Raw genomic sequence first — 6,000 nt, forward strand, 5'->3', positions numbered from 1 at the left:
GGGTGTGGAAGGAGAGGAGAAGAAAGCTTTGGGGTTGGTCACATCGCTCTCCCTGGTCATCTTGAAGGTCCAAGTTCAAATCTCTTTGGGAAACTGTCACAGAGTAGAACCCTGCCAGGTGAAACCTACCATTTCTGCCAGTTGAGAACCTCATCCTCTGAGGACTTTGCCATCCCTGTCTTTCAGGTCTAGGTCTGTTTCTGGTGTCATCAATGCTCCATTGAGCTTTCTAAAGGGTGCTTGTTCAGAAACTGTCTGCTTGCTGTCAGGCCAGACATGTGCCATCACCACTGGCACCAGCACCCACTATTGCTATTGTCACACACAGTAGTGGGCATCACACACTTGCGACTACATGGCTGCATTTGAATTAGTGTCAAAGGGACACAGGGAGGATCATGTGTTCACAGCCTCAGTGAGGGAACAATCCAAAGGCAATGACTCACAGGCACCCTTGACCCGTGAGAAAGCAACTGGGTCCTGTGCTCTTTTTATAAACGTGTGGGAGCTAACAGTTTTGTGAACATAAACATGACTGTGCACCTAAGAAACTCTTTAAGTTATAGAGAGGTTCCCCAAACAGCTCCTCTGTATTCATGCCCATCTGTGGGTCGTTCAGCATGCATATGATGGAGGTAAGCTCAGCTGTAATCATATGTGCACCCAGGGAGAGAAGGGTGCACTCTATAAATCCATGGGAATATGCACATCAGTGATACTCAAATCCTCTTGCCCCTTTCCCGGATGTAGATGTGGTTAACTCTTTGTAATCTGTGTCCATTTAAAGCATTCTAGAAACATAGCAAACTCCCACATACGTTCCCCAGGTGTCGTGATAATTCTAAATGCCACTAACGTGACAAGGGGTGAGCTCCACAGTCACCTCTATCTGTTAAATAATAAATAATCATAAATATTACATTCTCTGCCTGAGTCAGTTCACCAGCTGACACCGGATGTTCCCGGAGGACACGTGTGTCTGAAGGCCAGTCTCCTGTTTCTGAACGCTGCATGTAAACCTTCTCTTCCAGATGCAGCTAGTGCAATTTCAGAAAGCAACTGTGGTCCGTGTCACGTCTGCTACCCTGGTCTCCATGTGGGTGTGCCTTTGAGCACCCTGACCATCCCCCTGCAGCATTCCCAAGGAATTTGCACCTACTCCTCACCTCACTGATCTGGCCCAGGCTGATGAGTTCCCAACCCAAAGTGCCCTTTCTGTTTCCCCATCCAGCAGTTCTCAGCTCATCCCTGTCACTCTAGAATATCCTGTCTAGAGCAGGTGTTCCTCAGGGAACTCAACCCTTGACTCTCTCTGCTCATTCTGAATGTGACCACCTAGGAAGAGGGACCTGGGAACTCCCTATCCTTGGGTAACGGTAACCAGAAGGGGAGCTTAGGAGCCATTAGCAGACATAACTAGGACAGACTAACCTGGGTGGACTGTTGTCCGAGCAGCCTCTGTGTGGGCAGGAATGACTCATTCCTTAAGACTAGTCTGCCGAGAGCTCTGGCCTCGCTCAGCATATGCTGCTGTTTCACTCAAATGCTCTGCCATTAATAAATGCATTAAGAGGAGAACATTGCTCATTTGTGTTATTTCAAAATCTTTAAGCTTTTCTTTGCCTCTATTTTTTTTCTACCATGCATTAAACTGTGAGTTGGGTCAGAGACTCCAGATAGCTCACAGAATGTCCCAGGAAAATGAACAAATACCTTGCTGGGCTGCCTTGGTGGCCCTCTCTGCAGATGGTAATCTGGGACAAACCGTCCTGGTAAGAGTGAGCTGGGTGATGTGGGAGGGGACAATAGTCAGGATGGGGTCAAAGGAGGAGTGTTCAAGCTGTTTGGGAGAACAGAATTGGAGGTAAATATCTTGCTGAAATTGTATAGGTTTGTGTCACATGATAAGACCTTTCACTGCCTCTTCCACTTCCATTTTATTTTTTTAAACTTATTGAAGAGTAACAGTCAAATTGATTTATGAGCAATTAATGCCCATGGCTCTGGTTACCAAGCCTTTGAGTCCTATGAGGGGAGCATGGCCTGGAACTCACCACTGAGGACTGTGGCCCAAACGTGTGAGGCATGAGGCAGGAGCATGGAGCATGGCATCTGTGTGAAGGACATTTTCCAGTCAACTGCTGGTTGATATGTGGGTCATTTATCTGTTTACTTATTTAATCCAGCACATGTGTGACTGTCAAGGAAAACTTGTGGGGTCCATTCTCTCCTTCCACCATGTGGGTTCAGGGAATGAACTCAAGCTCTCAGGATTGATGCCAAAAGCTGTTACCTTTGAGCTGCTGCTATTTTCTTTTCTAAGACACAACATTTAAATTTTGCATTGAGGTTACATGTAAGACATAACTTTGTGATCATGAAGAAATCTGAGTTCACTGAAGATACAGGAAAGACAAGGGGCTGCAGTCTTCCTGAGGCTCTGGGACTTTTCCGACGAGAAAGCTAGGCCAATTCCCCTCCCTTTCTCTCACCCAGGTTAACATACATACATACAAAGATAGGTGTGTCCCCTGTTACTAATCCTTCTGTCCTGGAATGGCCAGGTCTTGACCTCTTCCATCGGTAGAACTTGGGGGTGATCCCACTAGGCCAGGTCTTCTTGGCTTGAGGACATCTCTCTCTTAGGCTCTTTGAAAAACTGTCTGTGAAGAGGCAGCTCCAGCCTAAAGGAAGACTACTTATGGATCATGTCCCAGATGAGCAACATCAGTAGATGAGAGACAGGCAAACTTTCAGATGGTCCAGTTCTCCGGCCTATGAGAGGGATAGAGGATACCAAGTTAGTAAACTTCAGCCTACCCAGATCAGACCCTGGAGATGAGCAAAAGCTACAGTTATTGTAAGCTGCTATGTCTCTGGAGTGCTTGACTGGCATTCCTATGGCTGGCTCTTCCTGCTTCAGATGATGTAACTCTGGATCCAAAAATAACCCACATATCAGTCGACAGTTGACTGGCATATTGTCCCTCAAGCAGGTGTCATACTCAATGCTCCTGCCCCTGGCCTCACTCAGTCCTGTCCAAAGTCATCATGGTGAATTCCACGCCATGCTCCCCTCATGGGATTCTAAGACTTGGGAATCAGAGCCCTCCCTACATCACTTTTTCACAAAACTATTTGACTACTAGTCTTCATGTTACCACCTTCCCCACCCCTAGGTTTTAAGGGACCAGAGTCTCCAAGGGCCTTGAGTGTCTGTGGACTCCTGGCTGTCCCTTCTTTCCTTCAGTTCTTTACCTATCCCATTAGAGCTCTCTGCAGCAGTTGGACAGGCACCAGGGAAATGACCTTGTGAGTTCTATGTAACTTAGAGGCTATCGGGAGGGTCGGTCCCAGGGGCAAGCAGCTGCTGCTGGGCATGTGAAGGGATTCCTGGGAGCATATTTTCAATGCTGTGATCAAATGCCTCAAGAAAGCTCCCTAAGAGAGGAAGGGGTTGCTTGGGTTCACAGTTTGAAGGTACAGCTTATCAGGCAGGTAAGGCATGATGGTTGGCAGGGGCTCACATTACATATGCAGTCAGGAAGCAGAGAGGGATGAACACTGGAGCCCAGCTTACCTTCTCTTTGTTTAGTCTGGTACCCCAGCCTATGGAGAATAACATGCAGGGTGGGCTTCTCAGTTACAGTTTAAATGTTTCTGGAAAACCCTAATAGACACACTTATAGGTGTGTTTCCATGGTGATTCCAAATTCAGTCAAATTGTTAATGGAGATTAGCCCCCACAGCCCATTTTTGTGAACAAACTCCCTTATTGCAAACTCATCTGGTGGAAGGGACCCAGGAGCTCTTAGGGCCACTCTGAACAGGGCACCAGCCTGCTACTGAGGGCTCTACCTTCCCAAGGGTCCTCAATCCCATCACCTTGGGGCTGGATTTCACGTATTAACTATGGGGGAGGCAGACATTCAGGCCAAAGCAAATGGTATTATTGATTCACACTGAGTATACTAGAGAGACCAAGGTGGGTGTAGCACAAAAGGTTGTGCTATGTGACAGGAGTCACAGGACTTTGCTGGGTGGAATACAGGAGTTGAGACATGCGTGGTATGTACAAACACAAAGACAGAGACAGCTCACCAGGGACACAGGCAAGGAGAAAATCTGGACCCAGAGAGCTGAGAACATAGCCCTTTCCCAGGACAGTCCTTTCCTAGTATTTCTTGTGAGGACAGTAACATTGAACTGCCCAATGTGGCTGCCCTATGACAATCTCTGTGTTAACCCTAGCATCTCAGGCAGACTGCTAGATGGACTTTCCCAGCCCCCAAGGCCACAGGGCTCAAACCAGACAGTGTTTTGGTCAAGTTCTCTTATAGATGACCCAAGGTGACTCTTGTCTAGCCAGGGTGTCTTTCAGTTCTAGCAAAGAACCAAAGGTTTCTGCTCCCTGATGAGGACCCCTGGGTCAGGGATTCTGCTTGTCCAAGCCTCTGTCTCTCAGTCTGTGGGTGTCCCGGCCTTGGCTCCTGGGCTAACCGTGAGCACTGAATGCTAACTTGGCTGCCACACCAGTCATTTACAGCGCTAATCATCCTCCAGGCACACAGAGAGGAACAGCTACAAGGAGATTTTCCTCATTGCCCTGCAGAGGTGAGCCCCCGGAAGACCTCTGGTCACCTCTGCTATGTATACACTGGAGGACTACCAGCCATTCCACTAAAGGTCTGGTCGCCAACCAGACAGGCATGCTGAACTCTCTGCTGCTCCTGGTTCTCAGGATCTGTGCTCTCTATAAGCTCAACATTCTTAGACTTGATGTACAACCATGTATATTTCTTGCTCCCTTCCTCCTTGCCTCTCTTTCTTCTCTCCAACCTCCTTCCCTCCTCCATTCTTCCCCTCCCTCCCTCCTTCCATCTCTTCCTTCCTTCATATCTTCCTTCCAGCTCTCTTTCTGAAGAATAAGCATCCCAGGGCCAGAAAGCTTACAATGAATACACACTCTTCTCCTGCTAGGGGAGTGAAAGGCCCACCTGAGAAAGTGATGCCCAGAGTCTCTCAATCAGGGTAGAGTAGAACTGAGGACATATCCTATAGATGTGCTGACAGAAGCTAAGGTCTGGCATACCCTGTGACCTACTGCCATCATTTAGACATCAGTGGAATCACTCTGCTGACATTCACCCCTTTCTCCCCCATTTTCCCAAGCCCAACCAGCCCATTCTCTTTGGAAGCGTGAATACCTATCCAATTGCAGTTTAATCATGCAGGATGACAGTCACTCTTAGCAGTAGTGACCTTGAAACCCTGATCCATGACCTGCAAGTTTATTTTACATCTAATTAGGGGAGCAGTCCTGTGGTACCTTCACATCTGGCTTCTACTTGGCTTTCCATCCTGCAGGACCAGCTTCCCAGTGTGGAGATATCAATGACTGAATGAGTGGATCCTCTGAAATCATGAAACACAAGCCAGAAATAGGCACACAAGTCCATTTCTGCTCTGACATGCCTCAGATGTGCAGATGTTTGTGGGGTACCAACTCCACCATTCATTTGGCACTTGGGAGCTTGTTTTCTGAGACACCATGTTCAGGCTGTATGTGAATTTACAATGCTGTTGATACTTTCCTAAAATGATGAATTACTTCCAGCCTGGTCACCTAGTCCAATGTTCTCACCCTGCTATGACCCCGCTCTTTGCAAGCCACAAATAAAAACAGCTGCTGTCCTGCTACAGAGGCTTTGGTCCTCTACACATAAAAGTTTGTAATCAAATGGCTTTGCCAACTCATTGCTGTCAAAGCCTCAAGCAGACAATTTTCTCTAGACGCTGGTGGGATAACCCACAGACAGAGATTGTGTTGAAATGGAACGCTCTCCTAAGTGAGCAGCCGAATAACGGCTTCATCTGCCTTCTGCCGAGCCCTCAGGCCACCTGCTCAGGCACACTGCCACAAGGCACCCATGGCACTTCATCCTGACTCTCCCAGCCACCACTCTCTGAAGGCCAACTGAAACACTGGGAGGTTTGGGT

The sequence above is a fragment of the Mesocricetus auratus genome, unplaced genomic scaffold, assembly GCF_017639785.1.
Source record: "Mesocricetus auratus isolate SY011 unplaced genomic scaffold, BCM_Maur_2.0 Super-Scaffold_4256, whole genome shotgun sequence".
Classification (NCBI taxonomy): Eukaryota; Metazoa; Chordata; class Mammalia; order Rodentia; family Cricetidae; genus Mesocricetus; species Mesocricetus auratus.